The sequence below is a fragment of the Schistocerca gregaria genome, chromosome X, assembly GCF_023897955.1.
Source record: "Schistocerca gregaria isolate iqSchGreg1 chromosome X, iqSchGreg1.2, whole genome shotgun sequence".
NCBI classification, from domain to species: domain Eukaryota; kingdom Metazoa; phylum Arthropoda; class Insecta; order Orthoptera; family Acrididae; genus Schistocerca; species Schistocerca gregaria.
Genome location: NC_064931.1, coordinates 853,538,973 through 853,560,435, shown reverse-complemented (window position 1 = coordinate 853,560,435; position 21,463 = coordinate 853,538,973). Strand labels below are relative to the sequence as shown.

Here is a 21,463-nt window from a genome sequence, read left to right as displayed (position 1 = left end):
GGTAACACAGTTTTAATCTGCCAGGAAGTTTCATATCAGCGCACACTCCGCTGCGGAGTGAAAATCTCATTCTGGAAACATCCCCCAGGCTGTGGCTAAGCCATGTCTCCACAGTATCCTTTCTTTCAGGAGTGCTAGTTCTGCATGTCTCGCAGAAGTGCTTCTGTAAAGTTTCGAAGGTAGGAGACGGATACTGGCAGAAGTAAAGCTGTGAGTACCGGGCGTGGATCGTGCTTCGGTAGCTCAGTTGGTAGAGCACTTGGCCGCGTAAGGCAAAGGTCCCGAGTTGGAGTCTCGGTCGGGCACACAGTTTTAATCTGCCAGGAAGTTTCATATCAGCGCACACTCCGCTGCAGAGTGAAAATCTCATTGTGGAAACATCCCCCAGGCTGTGGCTAAGCCATGTCTCCACAGTATCCTTTCTTTCAGGAGTGCTAGTTCTGCATGTCTCGCAGAAGAGCTTCTGTAAAGTTTGGAAGGTAGGAGACGGATACTGGCAGAAGTAAAGCTGTGAGTACGGGGGGTGGGTCGTGCTTCGGTAGCTCAGTTGGTAGAGCACTTGCCCGCGAAAGGCAAAGGTCCCGAGTTCGAGTCTCGGTCGGGCACACAGTTTTAATCTGCCAGGAAGTTTCATATCAGCGCAAACTCCGCGGCAGAGTGAAAATCTCATTCTGGAAACATCCCCCAGGCTCTGGCTAAGCCATGTCTCCACAGTATCCTTTCTTTCAGGAGTGCTAGTTCTGCATGTCTCGCAGAAGTGCTTCTGTAAAGTTTGGAAGGTAGGAGACGGATACTGGCAGAAGTAAAGCTGTGAGTACCGGGCGTGGGTCGTGATTTGCTAGCTCAGTTGGTAGAGCATTTGCCCGCGAAAGGCAAAGGTCCCGAGTTCGAGTCTCAGTCGGGCACACAGGTTTAATCTGCCAGGAAGTTTCATATTAGTGCACACTCCGATGCAGAGTGAAAATCTCATTGTGGAAACATCCCCCAAGCTGTGGCTAAGCCATGTCTCCACAGTATCCTTTCTTTCAGGAGTGCTAGTTCTGCATGTCTCGCAGAAGAGCTTCTGTAAAGTTTGGAAGGTAGGAGACGGATTCTGGCAGAAGTAAAGCTGTGAGTACTGGGGGTGGGTCGTGCTTCGGTAGCTCAGTTGGTAGAGCACTTGCCCGCGAAAGGCAAAGGTCCCGAGTTCGAGTCTCGGTCGGGCACACAGTTTTAATCTGCCAGGAAGTTTCATATCAGCGCACACTCCGCTGCAGAGTGAAAATCTCATTCTGGAAACATCCCCCAGGCTGTGGCTAAGCCATGTCTCCACTGTATCCTTTCTTTCAGGAGTGCTAGTTCTGCATGTCTCGCAGAAGAGCTTCTGTAAAGTTTGGAAGGTAGGAGACGGATACTGGCAGAAGTAAAGCTGTGAGTAGCGGGCGTGGATCGTGCTTCGGTAGCTCACATGGTAGAGCAATCGCCCGCGAAAGGCTAAGGTCCCGAGTTGGAGTCTCGGTCGAGCACACAGTTTTAAACTGCCAGGAAGTTTCATATCAGCGCACACTCCACTGCAGAGTGAAAATCTTATTCTGGAAACATCCCCCAGGCTGTGGCTAAGCCATGTCCCCACAGTATCCTTTCTTTCAGGAGTGCTAGTTCTGCATGTCTCGCAGAAGTGCTTCTGTAAAGTTTGGAAGGTAGGAGACGGATCCTGGCAGAAGTAAAGCTGTGAGTACCAGGCGTGGGACGTGCTTCGGTAGCTCAGTTGGTAGAGCACTTGCCCGCGAAAGGCAAAGGTCCCGAGTTCGAGTCTCGGTCGGTAATACAGTTTTAATCTGCCAGGAAGTTTCATATCAGCGCACACTCCGCTGCAGAGTGAAAATCTCATTGTGGAAACATCCCCCAGGCTGTGGCTAAGCCATGTCTCCACAGTATCCTTTCTTTCAGGAGTGCTAGTTCTGCATGTCTCGCAGAAGTGCTTCTGTAAAGTTTCGAAGGTAGGAGACGGATACTGGCAGAAGTAAAGCTGTGAGTACCGGGCGTGGATCGTGCTTCGGTAGCTCAGTTGGTAGAGCACTTGGCCGCGTAAGGCAAAGGTCCCGAGTTGGAGTCTCGGTCGGGCACACAGTTTTAATCTGCCAGGAAGTTTCATATCAGCGCACACTCCGCTGCAGAGTGAAAATCTCATTGTGGAAACATCCCCCAGGCTGTGGCTAAGCCATGTCTCCACAGTATCCTTTCTTTCAGGAGTGCTAGTTCTGCATGTCTCGCAGAAGAGCTTCTGTAAAGTTTGGAAGGTAGGAGACGGATACTGGCAGAAGTAAAGCTGTGAGTACGGGGGGTGGGTCGTGCTTCGGTAGCTCAGTTGGTAGAGCACTTGCCCGCGAAAGGCAAAGGTCCCGAGTTCGAGTCTCGGTCGGGCACACAGTTTTAATCTGCCAGGAAGTTTCATATCAGCGCAAACTCCGCGGCAGAGTGAAAATCTCATTCTGGAAACATCCCCCAGGCTCTGGCTAAGCCATGTCTCCACAGTATCCTTTCTTTCAGGAGTGCTAGTTCTGCATGTCTCGCAGAAGTGCTTCTGTAAAGTTTGGAAGGTAGGAGACGGATACTGGCAGAAGTAAAGCTGTGAGTACCGGGCGTGGGTCGTGCTTTGCTAGCTCAGTTGGTAGAGCATTTGCCCGCGAAAGGCAAAGGTCCCGAGTTCGAGTCTCAGTCGGGCACACAGGTTTAATCTGCCAGGAAGTTTCATATTAGTGCACACTCCGGTGCAGAGTGAAAATCTCATTGTGGAAACATCCCCCAAGCTGTGGCTAAGCCATGTCTCCACAGTATCCTTTCTTTCAGGAGTGCTAGTTCTGCATGTCTCGCAGAAGAGCTTCTGTAAAGTTTGGAAGGTAGGAGACGGATTCTGGCAGAAGTAAAGCTGTGAGTACTGGGGGTGGGTCGTGCTTCGGTAGCTCAGTTGGTAGAGCACTTGCCCGCGAAAGGCAAAGGTCCCGAGTTCGAGTCTCGGTCGGGCACACAGTTTTAATCTGCCAGGAAGTTTCATATCAGCGCACACTCCGCTGCAGAGTGAAAATCTCATTCTGGAAACATCCCCCAGGCTGTGGCTAAGCCATGTCTCCACTGTATCCTTTCTTTCAGGAGTGCTAGTTCTGCATGTCTCGCAGAAGAGCTTCTGTAAAGTTTGGAAGGTAGGAGACGGATACTGGCAGAAGTAAAGCTGTGAGTAGCGGGCGTGGATCGTGCTTCGGTAGCTCACATGGTAGAGCAATCGCCCGCGAAAGGCTAAGGTCCCGAGTTGGAGTCTCGGTCGAGCACACAGTTTTAAACTGCCAGGAAGTTTCATATCAGCGCACACTCCACTGCAGAGTGAAAATCTTATTCTGGAAACATCCCCCAGGCTGTGGCTAAGCCATGTCCCCACAGTATCCTTTCTTTCAGGAGTGCTAGTTCTGCATGTCTCGCAGAAGTGCTTCTGTAAAGTTTGGAAGGTAGGAGACGGATCCTGGCAGAAGTAAAGCTGTGAGTACCAGGCGTGGGACGTGCTTCGGTAGCTCAGTTGGTAGAGCACTTGCCCGCGAAAGGCAAAGGTCCCGAGTTCGAGTCTCGGTCGGTAATACAGTTTTAATCTGCCAGGAAGTTTCATATCAGCGCACACTCCGCTGCAGAGTGAAAATCTCATTCTGGAAACATCCCCCAGGCTGTGGCTAAGCCATGTCTCCACAGTATCCTTTCTTTCAGGAGTGCTAGTTCTGCATGTCTCGCAGAAGTGCTTCTGTAAAGTTTCGAAGGTAGGAGACGGATACTGGCAGAAGTAAAGCTGTGAGTACCGGGCGTGGATCGTGCTTCGGTAGCTCAGTTGGTAGAGCACTTGGCCGCGTAAGGCAAAGGTCCCGAGTTCGAGTCTCGGTCGGGCACACAGTTTTAGTCTGCCAGGAAGTTTCATATCAGCGCACACTCCGCTGCAGAGTGAAAATCTCATTGTGGAAACATCCCCCAGGCTGTGGCTAAGCCATGTCTCCACAGTATCCTTTCTTTCAGGAGTGCTAGTTCTGCATGTCTCGCAGAAGAGCTTCTGTAAAGTTTGGAAGGTAGGAGACGGATTCTGACAGAAGTAAATCTGTTAGTACCGGGCGTGGGTTGTGCTTCGGTAGCTCAGTTGGTAGAGCATTTGCCCGCGAAAGGCAAAGGTCCCGAGTTCGAGTCTCGGTCGGGCACACAGGTTTAATCTGCCAGGAAGTTTCATATCAGTGCACACTCCGCTGCAAAGTGAAAATCTCATTGTGGAAACATCCCCCAGGCTGTGGCTAAGCCATGTCTCCACAGTATCCTTTCTTTCACGAGTGCTAGTTCTGCATGTCTCGCAGAAGAGCTTCTGTAATGTTTGGAAGGTAGGAGACGGATACTGGCAGAAGTAAAGCTGTGAGTACCGGGCGTGGGTCGTGCTTCGGTAGCTCAGTTGGTAGAGCACTTGCCCGCGAAAGGCAAAGGTCCTGAGTTCGAGTCTCGGTCGGCCACAGAGTTTTAATCTGCCAGGAAGTTTCATATCAGCGCACACTCCACTGCAGAGTGAAAATCTCATTGTCGAAACATCCCCCAGGCTGTGGCTAAGCCATGTCTCCACAGTATCCTTTCTTTCAGGAGTGCTAGTTCTGCATGTCTCGCAGAAGAGCTTCTGTAAAGTTTGGAAGGTAGGAGACGGATACTGGCAGAAGTAAAGCTGTGAGTACATGGCGTGGGTTGTGCTTCGGTAGCTCAGTTGGTAGAGCACTTGCCCGCGAATGGCAAAGGTCCCGAGTTCGAGTCTCGATCGGGCCACAGTTTTAATCTGCCAGGAAGTTTCATATCAGCGCACACTCCGCTGCAGAGTGAAAATCTCATTCTGGAAACATCCCCCAGGCTGTGGCTAAGCCATGTCTCCACAGTATCCTTTCTTTCAGGAGTGCTAGTTCTGCATGTCTCGCAGAAGAGCTTCTCTAAAGTTTGGAAGGTAGGAGACGGATACTGGCAGAAGTAAAGCTGTGAGTACCGGGCGTGGGTCGTGCTTCGGTAGCTCAGTTGGTAGAGCACTTGCCCGCGTAAGGCAAAGTTCGCGATTTCGAGTCTCGGTCGGGCACACAGTTTTAATCTGCCAGGAAGTTTCATATCAGCGCACACTCCGCTGCAGAGTGAAAATCTCATTCTGGAAACATCCCCAGGCTGTGGCTAAGCCATGTCTCCACAGTATCCTTTTTTTCAGGAGTGCTAGTTCTGCATGTCTCGCAGAAGAGCTTCTGTAAAGTTTGGAAGGTAGGAGACGGATACTGGCAGAAGTAAAGCTGTGAGTAGCGGACGTGGGTTGTGCTTCGGTAGCTCAGTTGGTAGAGCACTTCCCCTCGAAAGGCAAAGGTCCCGAGTTCGAGTCTCGGTCGGGCACACAGGTTTCATCTGCCAGGAAGTTTCATATCAGTGCACACTCCGCTGCAGAGTGAAAATCTCATTGTGGAAACATCCCCCAGGCTGTGGCTAAGCCATGTCTCCACAGTATCCTTTCTTTCAGGAGTGCTAGTTCTGCATGTCTCGCAGAAGAGCTTCTGTACAGTTTGGAAGGTAGGAGACGGATACTGGCAGAAGTAAAGCTGTGAGTACCGGGCGTGGGTCGTGCTTCAGTAGCTCACATGGTAGAGCAATCGTCCGCGAAAGGCTAAGGTCCCGAGTTCGAGTCTCGGTCGGGCTCACAGTTTTAATCTGCCAGGAAGTTTCATATCAGCGCACACTCCACTGCAGAGTGAAAATCTCATTCTGGAAACATCCCCCAGGCTGTGGCTAAGCCATGTCTCCACAGTATCCTTTTTTTCAGGAATGCTAGTTCTGCATGTCTCGCAGAAGTGCTTCTGTAAAGTTTGGAAGGTAGGAGACGGATCCTGGCAGAAGTAAAGCTGTGAGTACCAGGCGTGGGTCGTGCTTCGGTAGCTCAGTTGGTAGAGCACTTGCCCGCGAAAGGCAAAGGTCCCGAGTTCGAGTCTCGGTCGGTCACACAGTTTTAATCTGCCAGGAAGTTACATATCAGCGCACACTCCGCTGCAGAGTGAAAATCTCATTCTGGAAACATCCCCCAGGCTGTGGCTAAGCCATGTCTCCACAGTATCCTTTCTTTCAGGAGTGCTAGTTCTGCATGTCTCGCAGAAGAGCTTCTGTAAAGTTTGGAAGGTAGGAGACGGATACTGCCAGAAGTAAAGCTGTGAGTACCGGGCGTGGGTTGTGCTTCGGTAGCTCAGTTGGTAGAGCACTTGCCCGCGAAAGGCAAAGGTCCCGAGTTCGAGTCTCGGTCGGGCACACAGTTTTAATCTGCCAGGAAGTTTCATATCAGCGCACACTCCGCTGCAGAGTGAAAGTCTCATTGTGGAAACATCCCCCAGGCTGTGGCTAAGCCATGTCTCCACAGTATCCTTTCCTTCAGGAGTGCTAGTTCTGCATGTCTCGCAGAAGACCTTCTGTAAAGTTTGGAAGGCAGGAGACTGATTCTGGCAGATGTAAAGCTGTGAGTACCGGGCTCAGGTTGTGCTTCGGTAGCTCAGTTGGCAGAGCACTTGCCCGCGAAAGGCAAAGGTCCCGAGTTCGAGTCTCGGTCGGGCACACAGTTTTAATCTGCCAGGAAGTTTCATATTAGCGCAAACTCCGCGGCAGAGTGAAAATCTCATTCTGGAAAAATCCCCCGGGCTGTGGCTAAGCCATGTCTCCACAGTATCCTTTCTTTCAGGAGTGCTAGTTCTGCATTTCTCGCAGAAGAGCTTCTGTAAAGTTTGGAAGATAGGAGACGGATCCTGGCAGAAGTAAAGCTGTGAGTACCGGGCGTGGGTCGTGCTTCGCTAGCTCAGTTGGTAGAGCACTTGCCCGCGAAAGGCAAAGGTCACGAGTTCGAGTCTCGGTCGGGCACACAGTTTTAATCTGCCAGGAAGTTTCATATCAGTGCACACTCCGCTGCAAAGTGAAAATCTCATTGTGGAAACATCCCCCAGGCTGTGGCTAAGCCATGTCTCCACAGTATCCTTTCTTTCAGGAGCGCTAGTTCTGCATGTCTCGCAGAAGAGCTTCTGCAAAGTTTGGAAGGTAGGAGACGGATACTGGCAGAAGTAAAGCTGTGAGTACCGGGCGTGGGTCGTGCTTCGGTAGCTCAGTTGGTAGAGCACTTGCCCGCGAAAGGCAAAGTTCCTGAGTTCGAGTCTCGGTCGGGCACACAATTTTAATCTGCCAGGAAGTTTCATATCAGCGCACACTCCGCTGCGGAGTGAAAATCTCATTCTGGAAACATCCCCCAGGCTGTGGCTAAGCCATGTCTCCACAGTATCCTTTCTTTCAGGAGTGCTAGTTCTGCATGTCTCGCAGAAGTGCTTCTGTAAAGTTTGGAAGGTAGGAGATGGATACTGGCAGAAGTAAAGCTGTGAGTACCGGGCGTGGGTCGTGCTTCGCTAGCTCAGTTGGTAGAGCATTTGCCCGCGAAAGGCAAAGGTCCCGAGTTCGAGTCTCAGTCAGGCACACAGTTTTAATCTGCCAGGAAGTTTCATATTAGTGCACACTCCGCTGCAGAGTGAAAATCTCATTGTGGAAACATCCCCCAAGCTGTGGCTAAGCCATGTCTCCACAGTATCCTTTCTTTCAGGAGTGCTAGTTCTGCATGTCTCGCAGAAGAGCTTCTGTAAAGTTTGGAAGGTAGGAGACGGATACTGGCAGAAGTAAAGCTGTGAGTAGCGGGCGTGGGTCGTGCTTGGGTAGCTCAGTTGGTAGAGCACTTGCCCGCGAAAGGCAAAGGTCCCGAGTTCGAGTCTCGGTCGGGCACACAGTTTTAATCTGCCAGGAAGTTTCATATCAGCTCACACTCCACTGCAGAGTGAAAATCTTATTCTGGAAACATCCCCCAGGCTGTGGCTAAGCCATGTCTCCACAGTATCCTTTCTTTCAGGAGTGCTAGTTCTGCATGTCTCGCAGAAGAGCTTCTGTAATGTTTGGAAGGTAGGAGACGGATACTGGCAGAAGTAAAGCTGTGAGAACCGGGCGCGGGTCGTGCTTCGGTAGCTCAGTTGGTAGAGCACTTGCCCGCGAAAGGCAAAGGTCCTGAGTTCGAGTCTCGGTCGGGCACACAGTTTTAATCTGCCAGGAAGTTTCATATCAGCGCACACTCCGCTGCAGAGTGAAATTCTCATTCTGGAAACATCCCCCAGGCTGTGGCTAAGCCATGTCTCCACAGTATCCTTTCTTTCAGGAGTGCTAGTTCTGCATGTCTCGCAGAAGAGCTTCTGTAAAGTTTGGAAGGTAGGAGACTGATTCTGGCAGAAGTAAAGCTGTGAGTACCTGGCGTGGGTTGTGCTTCGGTAGCTCAGTTGGTAGAGCACTTGCCCGCGAATGGCAAAGGTCCCGAGTTCGAGTCTCGGTCGGGCCACAGTTTTAATCTGCCAGGAAGTTTCATATCAGCGCACACTCCGCTGCAGAGTGAAAATCTCATTCTGGAAACATCCCCCAGGCTGTGGCTAAGCCATGTCTCCACAGTATCCTTTCTTTCAGGAGTGCTAGTTCTGCATGTCTCGCAGAAGAGCTTCTGTAAAGTTTGGAAGGTAGGAGACGGATACTGGCAGAAGTAAAGCTGTGAGTACCGGGCGTGGGTCGTGCTTCGGTAGCTCAGTTGGTAGAGCACTTGCCCGCGAAAGGCAAAGGTCCCGAGTTCGAGTCTCGGTCGGGCCACAGTTTTAATCTGCCAGGAAGTTTCATATCAGCGCACACTCCGCTGCAGAGTGAAAATCTCATTGTGGAAACATCCCCCAGGCTGTGGCTAAGCCATGTCTCCACAGTATCCTTTCTTTCAGGAGTGCTAGTTCTGCATGTCTCGCAGAAGAGCTTCTGTAAAGTTTGGAAGGTAGGAGACGGATTCATGCAGAAGTAAAGCTGTGAGTACCGGGCGTAGGTCGTGCTTCGCTAGCTCAGTTGGTAGAGCATTTGCTCGCGAAAGGCAAAGGTCCCGAGTTCGAGTCTCAGTCAGGCACACAGGTTTAATCTGCCAGGAAGTTTCATATTAGTGCACACTCCGCTGCAGAGTGAAAATCTCATTGTGGAAACATCCCCCAAGCTGTGGCTAAGCCATGTCTCCACAGTATCCTTTCTTTCAGGAGTGCTAGTTCTGCATGTCTCGCAGAAGAGCTTCTGTAAAGGTGCGAAGGTAGGAGACGGATTCTGGCAGAAGTAAAGCTGTGAGTACCGGAGGTGTTTCGTGCTTCGGTAGCTCAGTTGGTAGAGCACTTGCCCGCGAAAGGCAAAGGTCCCGAGTTCGAGTCTCGGTCGGGCACACAGTTTTAATCTGCCAGGAAGTTTCATATCAGTGCACACTCCGCTGCAGAGTGAAAATCTCATTCTGGAAACATCCCCCAGGCTGTGGCTAAGCCATGTCTCCACAGTATCCTTTCTTTCAGGAGTGCTAGTTCTGCATGTCTCGCAGAAGAACTTCTGTAAAGTTTGGAAGGTAGGAGACGGATACTGGCAGAAGTAAAGCTGTGAGTAGCGGGCGTGGGTCGTGCTTGGGTAGCTCAGTTGGTAGAGCACTTGCCCGCGAAAGGCAAAGGTCCCGAGTTCGAGTCTCGGTTGGGCACACAGTTTTAATCTGCCAGGAAGTTTCATATCAGTGCACACTCCGCTGCAGAGTGAAAATCTCATTCTGGAAACATTCCCCAGGCTGTGGCTAAGCCATGTCTCCACAGTATCCTTTCTTTCAGGAGTGCTAGTTCTGCATGTCTCGCAGAAGTGCTTCTGTAAAGTTTGGAAGGTAGGAGACGGATACTGGCAGAAGTAAACCTGTGAGTACCGGGCGTGGATCGTGCTTCGGTAGCTCAGTTGGTAGAGCACTTGCCCGCGAAAGGCAAAGGTCCCGAGTTCGAGTCTCGGTCGGGCACACAGTTTTAATCTGCCAGGAAGTTTCATATCAGCGCACACTCCGCTGCAGAGTGAAAATCTCATTGTGGAAACATCCCCCAGGCTGTGGCTAAGCCATGTCTCCACAGTACCCTTTCTTTCAGGAGTGCTAGTTCTGCATGTCTCGCAGAAGAGCTTCTGTAAAGTTTCGAAGGTAGGAGACGGATACTGGCAGAAGTAAAGCTGTGAGTACCGGCCGTGGATCGTGCTTCGGTAGCTCAGTTGGTAGAGCACTTGCCCGCGAAAGGCAAAGGTCCTGAGTTCGAGTCTCGGTCGGGCACACAGTTTTAATCTGCCAGGAAGTTTCATATCAGCGCACACTCCGCTGCAGAGTGAAAATCTCATTGTGGAAACATCCCCCAGGGTGTGGCTAAGCCATGTCTCCACAGTATCCTTTCTTTCAGGAGTGCTAGTTCTGCATGTCTCGCAGAAGAGCTTCTGTAATGTTTGGAAGGTAGGAGACGGATACTGGCAGAAGTAAAGCTGTGAGTACCGGGCGTGGGTCGTGCTTCGGTAGCTCAGTTTGTAGAGCACTTGCCCGCGAAAGGCAAAGGTCCTGAGTTCGAGTCTCGGTCGGGAACACAGTTTTAATCTGCCAGGAAGTTTCATATCAGCGCACACTCCACTGCAGAGTGAAAATCTCATTCTGGAAACATCCCCCAGGCTGTGGCTAAGCCATGTCTCCACAGTATCCTTTCTTTCAGGAGTGCTAGTTCTGCATGTCTCGCAGAAGAGCTTCTGTAAAGTTTGGAAGGTAGGAGACGGATACTGGCAGAAGTAAAGCTGTGAGTACCTGGCGTGGGTTGTGCTTCGGTAGCTCAGTTGGTAGAGCACTTGCCCGCGAATGGCAAAGGTCCCGAGTTCGAGTCTCGGTCGGGCCACAGTTTTAATCTGCCAGGAAGTTTCATATCAGCGCACACTCCGCTGCAGAGTGAAAATCTCATTCTGGAAACATCCCACAGGCTGTGGCTAAGCCATGTCTCCACAGTATCCTTTCTTTCAGGAGTGCTAGTTCTGCATGTCTCGCAGAAGAGCTTCTCTAAAGTTTGGAAGGTAGGAGACGGATACTGGCAGAAGTAAATCTGTGAGTACCAGGCGTGGGTCGTGCTTCGGTAGCTCAGTTGGTAGAGCACTTGCCCGCGAAAGGCAAAGGTCCCGAGTTCGAGTCTCGGTCGGGCTCACAGTTTTAATCTGCCAGGAAGTTTCATATCAGCGCACACTCCGCTGCAAAGTGAAAATCTCATTCTGGAAACATCCCCCAGGCTGTGGCTAAGCCATGTCTCCACAGTATCCTTTCTTTCAGGAGTGCTAGTTCTGCATGTCTCGCAGAAGAGCTTCTGTAAAGTTTGGAAGGTAGGAGACGGATTCTGGCAGAAGTAAAGCTGTTAGTACCGGGCGTGGGTTGTGCTTCGGTAGCTCAGTTGGTAGAGCATTTGCCCGCGAAAGGCGAAGGTCCCCAGTTCGAGTCTTGGTCGGGCACACAGTTTTAATCTGCCAGGAAGTTTCATATCAGCGCACACTCCACTGCAGAGTGAAAATCTCATTCTGGAAACGTCCCCCAGGCTGTGGCTAAGCCATGTCTCCACAGTATCCTTTTTTTCAGGAATGCTAGTTCTGCATGTCTCGCAGAAGTGCTTCTGTAAAGTTTGGAAGGTAGGAGACGGATCCTGGCAGAAGTAAAGCTGTGAGTACCAGGCGTGGGTCGTGCTTCGGTAGCTCAGTTGGTAGAGCACTTGCCCGCGAAAGGCAAAGGTCCCGAGTTCGAGTCTCGGTCGGTCACACAGTTTTAATCTGCCAGGAAGTTTCATATCAGCGCACACTCCGCTGCGGAGTGAAAATCTCATTCTGGAAACATCCCCCAGGCTGTGGCTAAGCCATGTCTCCACAGTATCCTTTCTTTCAGGAGTGCTAGTTCTGCATGTCTCGCAGAAGAGCTTCTGTAAAGTTTGGAAGGTAGGAGACGGATACTGCCAGAAGTAAAGCTGTGAGTACCGGGCGTGGGTTGTGCTTCGGTAGCTCAGTTGGTAGAGCACTTGCCCGCGAAAGGCAAAGGTCCCGAGTTCGAGTCTCGGTCGGGCACACAGTTTTAATCTGCCTGGAAGTTTCATATTAGCGCAAACTCCGCGGCAGAGTGAAAATCTCATTCTGGAAAAATCCCCCGGGCTGTGGCTAAGCCATGTCTCCACAGTATCCTTTCTTTCAGGAGTGCTAGTTCTGCATTTCTCGCAGAAGAGCTTCTGTAAAGTTTGGAAGATAGGAGACGGATCCTGGCAGAAGTAAAGCTGTGAGTACCGGGCGTGGGTCGTGCTTCGGTAGCTCAGTTGGTAGAGCACTTGCCCGCGAAAGGCAAAGGTCACGAGTTCGAGTCTCGGTCGGGCACACAGTTTTAATCTGCCAGGAAGTTTCATATCAGTGCACACTCCGCTGCAAAGTGAAAATCTCATTGTGGAAACATCCCCCAGGCTGTGGCTAAGCCATGTCTCCACAGTATCCTTTCTTTCAGGAGTGCTAGTTCTGCATGTCTCGCAGAAGTGCTTCTGTAAAGTTTGGAAGGTAGGAGATGGATACTGGCAGAAGTAAAGCTGTGAGTACCGGGCGTGGGTCGTGCTTCGCTAGCTCAGTTGGTAGAGCATTTGCCCGCGAAAGGCAAAGGTCCCGAGTTCGAGTCTCAGTCAGGCACACAGGTTTAATCTGCCAGGAAGTTTCATATTAGTGCACACTCCGCTGCAGAGTGAAAATCTCATTGTGGAAACATCCCCCAAGCTGTGGCTAAGCCATGTCTCCACAGTATCCTTTCTTTCAGGAGTGCTAGTTCTGCATGTCTCGCAGAAGAGCTTCTGTAAAGTTTGGAAGGTAGGAGACGGTTTCTGGCAGAAGTAAAGCTGTGAGTACCGGGGGTGGGTCGTGCTTCGGTAGCTCAGTTGGTAGAGCACTTGCCCGCGAAAGGCCAAGGTCCCAAGTTCGAGTCTCGGTCGGGCACACAGTTTTAATCTGCCAGGAAGTTTCATATCAGCGTACACTCCGCTGCAGAGTGAAAATCTCATTCTGGAAACATCCCCCAGGCTGTGGCTAAGCCATGTCTCCACAGTATCCTTTCTTTCAGGAGTGCTAGTTCTGCATGTCTCGCAGAAGAGCTTCTGTAAAGTTTGGAAGGTAGGAGACGGATACTGGCAGAAGTAAAGCTGTGAGTAGCGGGCGTGGGTCGTGCTTGGGTAGCTCAGTTGGTAGAGCACTTGCCCGCGAAAGGCAAAGGTCCCGAGTTCGAGTCTCGGTCGGGCACACAGTTTTAATCTGCCAGGAAGTTTCATATCAGCTCACACTCCACTGCAGAGTGAAAATCTTATTCTGGAAACATCCCCCAGGCTGTGGCTAAGCCATGTCTCCACAGTATCCTTTCTTTCAGGAGTGCTAGTTCTGCATGTCTCGCAGAAGTGCTTCTGTAAAGTTTGGAAGGTAGGAGACGGATACTGGCAGAAGTAAAGCTGTGAGTACCGGGCGTGGATCGTGCTTCGGTAGCTCAGTTGGTAGAGCACTTGCCCGCGAAAGGCAAAGGTCCCGAGTTCGAGTCTCGGTCGGGCACACAGTTTTAATCTGCCAGGAAGTTTCATATCAGCGCACACTCCGCTGCAGAGTGAAAATCTCATTGTGGAAACATCCCCCAGGCTGTGGCTAAGCCATGTCTCCACAGTATCCTTTCTTTCAGGAGTGCTAGTTCTGCATGTCTCGCAGAAGAGCTTCTGTAAAGTTTGGAAGGTAGGAGACGGATTCTGGCAGAAGTAAAGCTGTTAGTACCGGGCGTGGGTTGTGCTTCGGTAGCTCAGTTGGTAGAGCATTTGCCCGCGAAAGGCAAAGGTCCCCAGTTCGAGTCTTGGTCGGGCACACAGGTTTAATCTGCCAGGAAGTTTCATATCAGTGCACACTCCGCTGCAGAGTGAAAATCTCATTGTGGAAACATCCCCCAGGCTGTGGCTAAGCCATGTCTCCACAGTATCCTTTCTTTCAGGAGTGCTAGTTCTGCATGTCTCGCAGAAGAGCTTCTGTAAAGTTTGGAAGGTAGGAGACGGATTCTGGCAGAAGTAAAGCTGTTAGTACCGGGCGTGGGTTGTGCTTCGGTAGCTCAGTTGGTAGAGCATTTGCCCGCGAAAGGCAAAGGTCCCGAGTTCGAGTCTCGGTCGGGCACACAGGTTTAATCTGCCAGGAAGTTTCATATCAGTGCACACTCCGCTGCAAAGTGAAAATCTCATTGTGGAAACATCCCCCAGGCTGTGGCTAAGCCATGTCTCCACAGTATCCTTTCTTTCAGGAGTGCTAGTTCTGCATGTCTCGCAGAAGAGCTTCTGTAAAGTTTGGAAGGTAGGAGACGGATTCTGGCAGAAGTAAAGCTGTGAGTACCGGGGGTGGGTCGTGCTTCGGTAGCTCAGTTGGTAGAGCACTTGCCCGCGAAAGGCGAAGGTCCCAAGTTCGAGTCTCGGTCGGGCACACAGTTTTAATCTGCCAGGAAGTTTCATATCAGCGTACACTCTGCTGCAGAGTGAAAATCTCATTCTGGAAACATCCCCCAGGCTGTGGCTAAGCCATGTCTCCACAGTATCCTTTCTTTCAGGAGTGCTAGTTCTGTATGTCTCGCAGAAGAGCTTCTGTAAAGTTTGGAAGGTAGGAGACGGATACTGGCAGAAGTAAAGCTGTGAGTAGCGGGCGTGGGTCGTGCTTGGGTAGCTCAGTTGGTAGAGCACTTGCCCGCGAAAGGCAAAGGTCCCGAGTTCGAGTCTCGGTCGGGCACACAGTTTTAATCTGCCAGGAAGTTTCATATCAGCTCACACTCCACTGCAGAGTGAAAATCTTATTCTGGAAACATCCCCCAGGCTGTGGCTAAGCCATGTCTCCACAGTATCCTTTCTTTCAGGAGTGCTAGTTCTGCATGTCTCGCAGAAGTGCTTCTGTAAAGTTTGGAAGGTAGGAGACGGATACTGGCAGAAGTAAAGCTGTGAGTAGCGGGCGTGGATCGTGCTTCGGTAGCTCACATGGTAGAGCAATCGCCCGCGAAAGGCTAAGGTCCCGAGTTCGAGTCTCAGTCAGGCACACAGGTTTAACCTGCCAGGAAGTTTCATATTAGTGCACACTCCGGTGCAGAGTGAAAATCTCATTGTGGAAACATCCCCCAAGCTGTGGCTAAGCCATGTCTCCACAGTATCCTTTCTTTCAGGAGTGCTAGTTCTGCATGTCTCGCAGAAGAGCTTCTGTAAAGTTTGGAAGGTAGGAGACGGATTCTGGCAGAAGTAAAGCTGTGAGTACCGGGGGTGGGTCGTGCTTCGGTAGCTCAGTTGGTAGAGCACTTGCCCGCAAAAGGCGAAGGTCCCAAGTTCGAGTCTCGGTCGGGCACACAGTTTTAATCTGCCAGGAAGTTTCATATCAGCGTACACTCCGCTGCAGAGTGAAAATCTCATTCTGGAAACATCCCCCAGGCTGTGGCTAAGCCATGTCTCCACAGTATCCTTTCTTTCAGGAGTGCTAGTTCTGTATGTCTCGCAGAAGAGCTTCTGTAAAGTTTGGAAGGTAGGAGACGGATACTGGCAGAAGTAAAGCTGTGAGTAGCGGGCGTGGGTCGTGCTTGGGTAGCTCAGTTGGTAGAGCACTTGCCCGCGAAAGGCAAAGGTCCCGAGTTCGAGTCTCGGTCGGGCACACAGTTTTAATCTGCCAGGAAGTTTCATATCAGCTCACACTCCACTGCAGAGTGAAAATCTTATTCTGGAAACATCCCCCAGGCTGTGGCTAAGCCATGTCTCCACAGTATCCTTTCTTTCAGGAGTGCTAGTTCTGCATGTCTCGCAGAAGTGCTTCTGTAAAGTTTGGAAGGTAGGAGACGGATACTGGCAGAAGTAAAGCTGTGAGTACCGGGCGTGGATCGTGCTTCGGTAGCTCAGTTGGTAGAGCACTTGCCCGCGAAAGGCAAAGGTCCCGAGTTCGAGTCTCGGTCGGGCACACAGTTTTAATCTGCCAGGAAGTTTCATATCAGCGCACACTCCGCTGCAGAGTGAAAATCTCATTCTGGAAACATCCCCCAGGCTGTGGCTAAGCCATGTCTCCACAGTATCCTTTCTTTCAGGAGTGCTAGTTCTGCATGTCTCGCAGAAGAGCTTCTGTAAAGTTTGGAAGGTAGGAGACGGATTCTGGCAGAAGTAAAGCTGTTAGTACCGGGCGTGGGTTGTGCTTCGGTAGCTCAGTTGGTAGAGCATTTGCCCGCGAAAGGCATAGGTCCCGAGTTCGAGTCTCGGTCGGGCACACAGGTTTAATCTGCCAGGAAGTTTCATATCAGTGCACACTCCGCTGCAAAGTGAAAATCTCATTGTGGAAACATCCCCCAGGCTGTGGCTAAGCCATGTCTCCACAGTATCCTTTCTTTCAGGAGTGCTAGTTCTGCATGTCTCGCAGAAGAGCTTCTGTAAAGTTTGGAAGGTAGGAGACGGATACTGGCAGAAGTAAAGCTGTGAGTAGCGGGCGTGGATCGTGCTTCGGTAGCTCACATGGTAGAGCAATCGCCCGCGAAAGGCTAAGGTCCCGAGTTGGAGTCTCGGTCGGTAACACAGTTTTAATCTGCCAGGAAGTTTCATATCAGCGCACACTCCACTGCAGAGTGAAAATCTTATTCTGGAAACATCCCCCAGGCTGTGGCTAAGCCATGTCCCCACAGTATCCTTTCTTTCAGGAGTGCTAGTTCTGCATGTCTCGCAGAAGTGCTTCTGTAAAGTTTGGAAGGTAGGAGACGGATCCTGGCAGAAGTAAAGCTGTGAGTACCAGGCGTGGGTCGTGCTTCGGTAGCTCAGTTGGTAGAGCACTTGCCCGCGAAAGGCAAAGGTCCCGAGTTCGAGTCTCGGTCGGTAACACAGTTTTAATCTGCCAGGAAGTTTCATATCAGCGCACACTCCGCTGCAGAGTGAAAATCTCATTCTGGAAACATCCCCCAGGCTGTGGCTAAGCCATGTCTCCACAGTATCCTTTCTTTCAGGAGTGCTAGTTCTGCATGTCTCGCAGAAGTGCTTCTGTAAAGTTTCGAAGGTAGGAGACGGATACTGGCAGAAGTAAAGCTGTGAGTACCGGGCGTGGATCGTGCTTCGGTAGCTCAGTTGCGCAGTTGCGAGTCAGCCGCCGAGCGGGACGGACGTGTGGCGGAGCTGGACGTCTGGCTGTAGTAAACATAGGCTGAGTCGCTGCGTTTGAGGTTAGTGGTGCTGCTAAGCCGCTATTCGTGTTGCACTTGTATTCATGAAGTTCTAGAATGAATAGGTCGAATTATTTGAGGAAAGACACAATCAAGTTTACTTTCGATCGAAATTTCGTTCGACCTAAAGCGTTTGAAATTAAAGCATGGTTTATCGAAAAAGTATTGATTAACGGTGATGATGTTGTCGGAGTTTATCTCTCGTTTGTGACAAATGCTGTGTATCTGAAGATGAAAAGTCCAGAATTATGTAGTTCCATTGTGGATCGTTGCGGAGGTAGCGTGAAGTTTAATCATTCTGATGGGAATGTGAGTGACGTTGCTGTTAGTCATGCTGGGTACGGGATTCGTACGATCAGAGTGTTTGAGCTCCCTTTTGAAATTCCGCCCGAAGAACTTAATGTTGCCCTTCGGCCTTATGGCAGAATTATTTCCAATGTGGCAGAAAGGTGGTCTGAAGCTCATATGTTTCCTGTCTTGAACGGCGTAAGGCAAATTAAGATTGAATTACAGAAGCATGTCCCCTCTTATCTTAATATTTGTGGGTATCGTGCTTTGATTATCTATGATGGGCAACCGCGGACTTGCGCTTTATGCAATTCCACGGAACACATTCGTGCAGAATGTTCACGGAGGCGTGTCCCGCAGTTACCGCGTGACGAGATGCCGAGCTCCGGCCCTGTTGTTGGTATGAAGTTGTCATACGCTGCCGCTGCTGACTTCCGCAGCCGAGGCGAGTCGGTGCCGCCTGTGCGCGGGGAGCCTGCTGCCTTGCGGGCGGTTGTCGATGATACTCCGGCTTCAAGCTCTAGATTTGCGGATGGTCTGCCGATCAGCTCCGCGCCCCTCGAATCTATGCCGACGCCAACTTTTTCCAACTCTCCCACTGTGGTTGCTCGTTCTTCCGCGGACTCGGCCGAAGATCCCCAAATACCCGCAACGGAGGTTTCCTTGCGTCGTCAGGATTCCCACCAACGTGAGGATATTGCCACTAGCTTCCGAGGAGTGGACGCTCCAGGCATCCACTCTGCGGGAACTATGAACGAAGATAGCAATCTGGACATTGGTTTCACGTTGGCGCCCACAGAAGACACTTGCGTCAAGGAAACCACAACGAGCGATAGTGTAGAATTGGAGACTGGGTTGCTACCAGTGGGAGCCATGGAAAAAGATGCGCCTCCTTCTGCCGTTGTGGAATGCGATACGCGGACTTTTGTCCGAAAAAAGGAACAGGCGACGTCAGACGTATCATCCGGTACTTCTCCTGACAGGTCGCAAACTTCATCTCCTGCTAGATCGCCGAAGAGATCTTCGAAGAAAGGCAAGAAGAGGAGATTGGCACACAAAGCAGCAGAGAGTTTAGCTCCTGCATTGCGGGAAAAGTTAAAACATTTAAGGGATAATGAACGACTACGAGAACAATGCCCAGTAGCACGAGTTAACGAGTGTACTGAAGCGGAGATGAGTCGTGCCGATGCAGATGATCTTCAACAACAACCTCGCGCACCGCTTGGCGTCGCAGGTTTGCAGACCGGCACTACTATGGATTTAGACCGAACTGTCTCAGGAAAAGGACTTGATTGGGCCGATGCCCAAGAAGATCGCACCGACCACGGAATGGAGATGGACCTGACACATGCTAGTGGCATTTAATTTTTTTTTTTTAATGTCTATTTTTCTTTCTGACAGACAGAATGGAATGGTACAGACGTGACTCTGCATGGGGTATACTTCATTAGCCAATTTCTTTTACCTGCACCTATGCCAACGGAACTGACATATAATGTGACCACGATCAATATAAATCGGATTCGCAGTGAAACGAAAGTCGCTTCTTTAAAAGATTTCCTTTACCAGTCGGATACTGATATAGCCCTCCTACAGGAATTTAATGTCCACAACTTTTATGTCCCAGGTTTTCAAGAGATTTTAAATATTGCACCGGAAGCCACATGTGGGACTGCGATCCTTGTCAAAGATGGTATTGATGTGAAGGATATCTGTCTGTTAGAAAATGGGAGGGGCATCAGTTGTAAAATTTTTACTACTACTGTTTTAAATGTATATGTCCCCTCTGGCAACAACGCTAGAGATGATAGGGCTAATTTTTTTAAGAACGATATGGTCTATTTACTTAAGGGGAATCCGGCGGAAGCTTTAATCGGTGGTGACTTTAATTGTGTACTTCACAAAAAGGATCAGCGACCAAATTTTAACTTCTCCAGGGAACTGGCGGCTTTGGTGACAAACATGAAGTGGACAGACGTGTGGGAAAGCAAATACCCCACGTTAGTCAAATTTACGTACATCAGTAGTCGCTCGCAAAGCAGAATAGACAGAATATACGTCACAGCAAACCTGGAAAATAAAATCAGTAGTATCGAAGTAATTCCCACTACCTTTTCGGACCATCTCGCAGTGAAATGCAGCATTCGGTTTCAGAAGCAAGGAACGTATTGGGGTCGCCCCTTATGGAAGCTGAATACCCATATGTTGTTCGAGGGTGCCCTATCAAGAACAGTAGCGGAGGTATGGCAGGCTGCTCTACGTATGCGCCATAAATACAGCTCTCGCCTTGCGTGGTGGACATCATGTGCTAAAAAGAAATTGAGATCATCCCTAATAGCTTACGGGAGGGAGCGAGCGATGTGGTCTCGCAATACCGTTGAATTTTACTATACATGCTTAAGGGAACTATCAGCTCAGCAGATGACTGATGAGGTTTTCATTGAAATAAAGAAGATCAAGGCTCACCTCATAAGTCTCAAGCGACAACAGCTGGAGGGTTTAAAAATTAAATCTCGTGTCCCGACAACGGTGGAGGACGAAAACGCATCGCTGTACCACTTACTCGAACATGAAAGAAATAGAAGACGAGCCTTTATTGCTTGTCTTAGAGTGGGCGATAACCGGGTGCTGACGGAACACTCTGACATTTTAAATGCAGTTTATGGATTTTATCGTACGTTATATACTGATACCCGGTATAATCTAGACTGTGCGAACGATTTGCTACGAACTACAGGTATCGACAACGTTATCAATGACGAGGACAATGTGTCCCTTACCACTGCGATCACATGTGAGGAGGTGTTTGATATACTTAAATATTCGCCTACCCGTAAGTCCCCAGGGCCTGATGGCTTGCCTGTAGAGTTTTATTGTAAATTTTTGCCTCTCATCGGTAATCAATTCACAGAAGTGATAAATGAAGTGTTGCAAGGTGTTACTGTTCCACGCGAGTTCAAAGAAAGCGTAACTGTGCTAATACCAAAGGGAAGGAACGCGACAGTTAAAGATCTCAATCAATTGAGACCAATATGTTTGATGAACTCGGATTATAAAATAATTGCACGTGTACTGAAGGAAAGACTGAGACCTCTAATGGAGAAGATCATAGGTGACCACCAAACCTGTCTCTCGGGGCGGAATATTTTTAAAACTGTTTGTGAATATAGGGATGTCTCTGCAATTTTTGCAACGTCATCCTCACCAGGAGGCCTTGCCTTTATCGACTTCTCAAAGGCTTTTGACAGGGTCAACCACTTATTTTTGTTCAGAACGTTGACCTATGTGGGTTTTAGTCAACATTTTGTGCAAGTTTTAATTAACATTGTTGAAGGCATCCAAACACAAGTGTCTGTAAATGGGCATTTCACTCCACCCATTGAAATTCGCAACGGCGTCCCGCAGGGAAGTCCTTTGTCAATGCTCCTGTATGTTGTTGCACTGGAGCCTTTACTAAGGAGACTCGATGTCGATCTTGAGGGCATCACGATATCTGGCGTTAACAACGTCACCAATGCATATGCTGATGACGTTGGAGTGGTTATTCGTAGTAACGAAGATTTAGAGAAATTAACAACGAATATTCAGATCTTTTGTGAAGCTACAGGCGCTAGGGTTAACGAGGTGAAGAGTTCGTTTTTAAATCTTAAAGGTCTTCAAGATGTCCGTTTGGAATGGGCACGCTCCGTCGATCGTCACACCGCTCTGGGTGTCACCTTTTACCGATGTCCGCTTCAGACCATGACCTACAATTGGAAGAAAGTACTGGATACAATCAGAGGAGCCACAATACTCAATCAGACCAGACATCTGAACATTAAACAACGAATCAGAATAATTAATTGTTCCATTTTATCAAAAGCTATATATATAGGTCAAATATTGCCAGTTTCGAAACCCATTGCCAAACGTATAATGAGTATCATTTGCCGATTTATATGGACAGGGAATATTTTTAGAGTAGCAGTCGATACAGTTACGTTACCTTCCGCTGAAGGTGGCCTAGGTTTAACAGATATATGGCGGAAGACTACGGCG

General features: G+C 49.9%; 13 non-coding genes across 13 annotated transcripts; all 13 read left to right on the top strand.

Annotated features, from left to right (window-relative positions):
• Nucleotides 1-531: 531 nt before the first annotated feature.
• On the top strand, nucleotides 532-606 carry Trnas-cga (transfer RNA serine (anticodon CGA)). The gene has a single exon. It is a non-coding gene; the product is annotated as a tRNA-Ser (tRNA).
• Nucleotides 607-1,131: 525 nt separating this feature from the next.
• Trnas-cga (transfer RNA serine (anticodon CGA)) lies at nucleotides 1,132-1,206 on the top strand. The gene has a single exon. It is a non-coding gene; the product is annotated as a tRNA-Ser (tRNA).
• Nucleotides 1,207-2,331: 1,125 nt separating this feature from the next.
• On the top strand, nucleotides 2,332-2,406 carry Trnas-cga (transfer RNA serine (anticodon CGA)). Its single transcript has one exon. It is a non-coding gene; the product is annotated as a tRNA-Ser (tRNA).
• A 525-nt stretch (nucleotides 2,407-2,931) lies between these two features.
• Trnas-cga (transfer RNA serine (anticodon CGA)) lies at nucleotides 2,932-3,006 on the top strand. Its single transcript has one exon. It is a non-coding gene; the product is annotated as a tRNA-Ser (tRNA).
• Nucleotides 3,007-4,131: 1,125 nt separating this feature from the next.
• On the top strand, nucleotides 4,132-4,206 carry Trnas-cga (transfer RNA serine (anticodon CGA)). The gene has a single exon. It is a non-coding gene; the product is annotated as a tRNA-Ser (tRNA).
• Nucleotides 4,207-6,229: 2,023 nt separating this feature from the next.
• On the top strand, nucleotides 6,230-6,304 carry Trnas-cga (transfer RNA serine (anticodon CGA)). Its single transcript has one exon. It is a non-coding gene; the product is annotated as a tRNA-Ser (tRNA).
• A 2,325-nt stretch (nucleotides 6,305-8,629) lies between these two features.
• Nucleotides 8,630-8,703, top strand: Trnas-cga (transfer RNA serine (anticodon CGA)). The gene has a single exon. It is a non-coding gene; the product is annotated as a tRNA-Ser (tRNA).
• Nucleotides 8,704-9,227: 524 nt separating this feature from the next.
• On the top strand, nucleotides 9,228-9,302 carry Trnas-cga (transfer RNA serine (anticodon CGA)). The gene has a single exon. It is a non-coding gene; the product is annotated as a tRNA-Ser (tRNA).
• Nucleotides 9,303-9,827: 525 nt separating this feature from the next.
• Nucleotides 9,828-9,902, top strand: Trnas-cga (transfer RNA serine (anticodon CGA)). The gene has a single exon. It is a non-coding gene; the product is annotated as a tRNA-Ser (tRNA).
• A 2,024-nt stretch (nucleotides 9,903-11,926) lies between these two features.
• Nucleotides 11,927-12,001, top strand: Trnas-cga (transfer RNA serine (anticodon CGA)). The gene has a single exon. It is a non-coding gene; the product is annotated as a tRNA-Ser (tRNA).
• Nucleotides 12,002-13,426: 1,425 nt separating this feature from the next.
• Nucleotides 13,427-13,501, top strand: Trnas-cga (transfer RNA serine (anticodon CGA)). Its single transcript has one exon. It is a non-coding gene; the product is annotated as a tRNA-Ser (tRNA).
• A 525-nt stretch (nucleotides 13,502-14,026) lies between these two features.
• Nucleotides 14,027-14,101, top strand: Trnas-cga (transfer RNA serine (anticodon CGA)). Its single transcript has one exon. It is a non-coding gene; the product is annotated as a tRNA-Ser (tRNA).
• Nucleotides 14,102-15,826: 1,725 nt separating this feature from the next.
• On the top strand, nucleotides 15,827-15,901 carry Trnas-cga (transfer RNA serine (anticodon CGA)). Its single transcript has one exon. It is a non-coding gene; the product is annotated as a tRNA-Ser (tRNA).
• The last annotated feature ends 5,562 nt before the right edge of the window (nucleotides 15,902-21,463 follow it).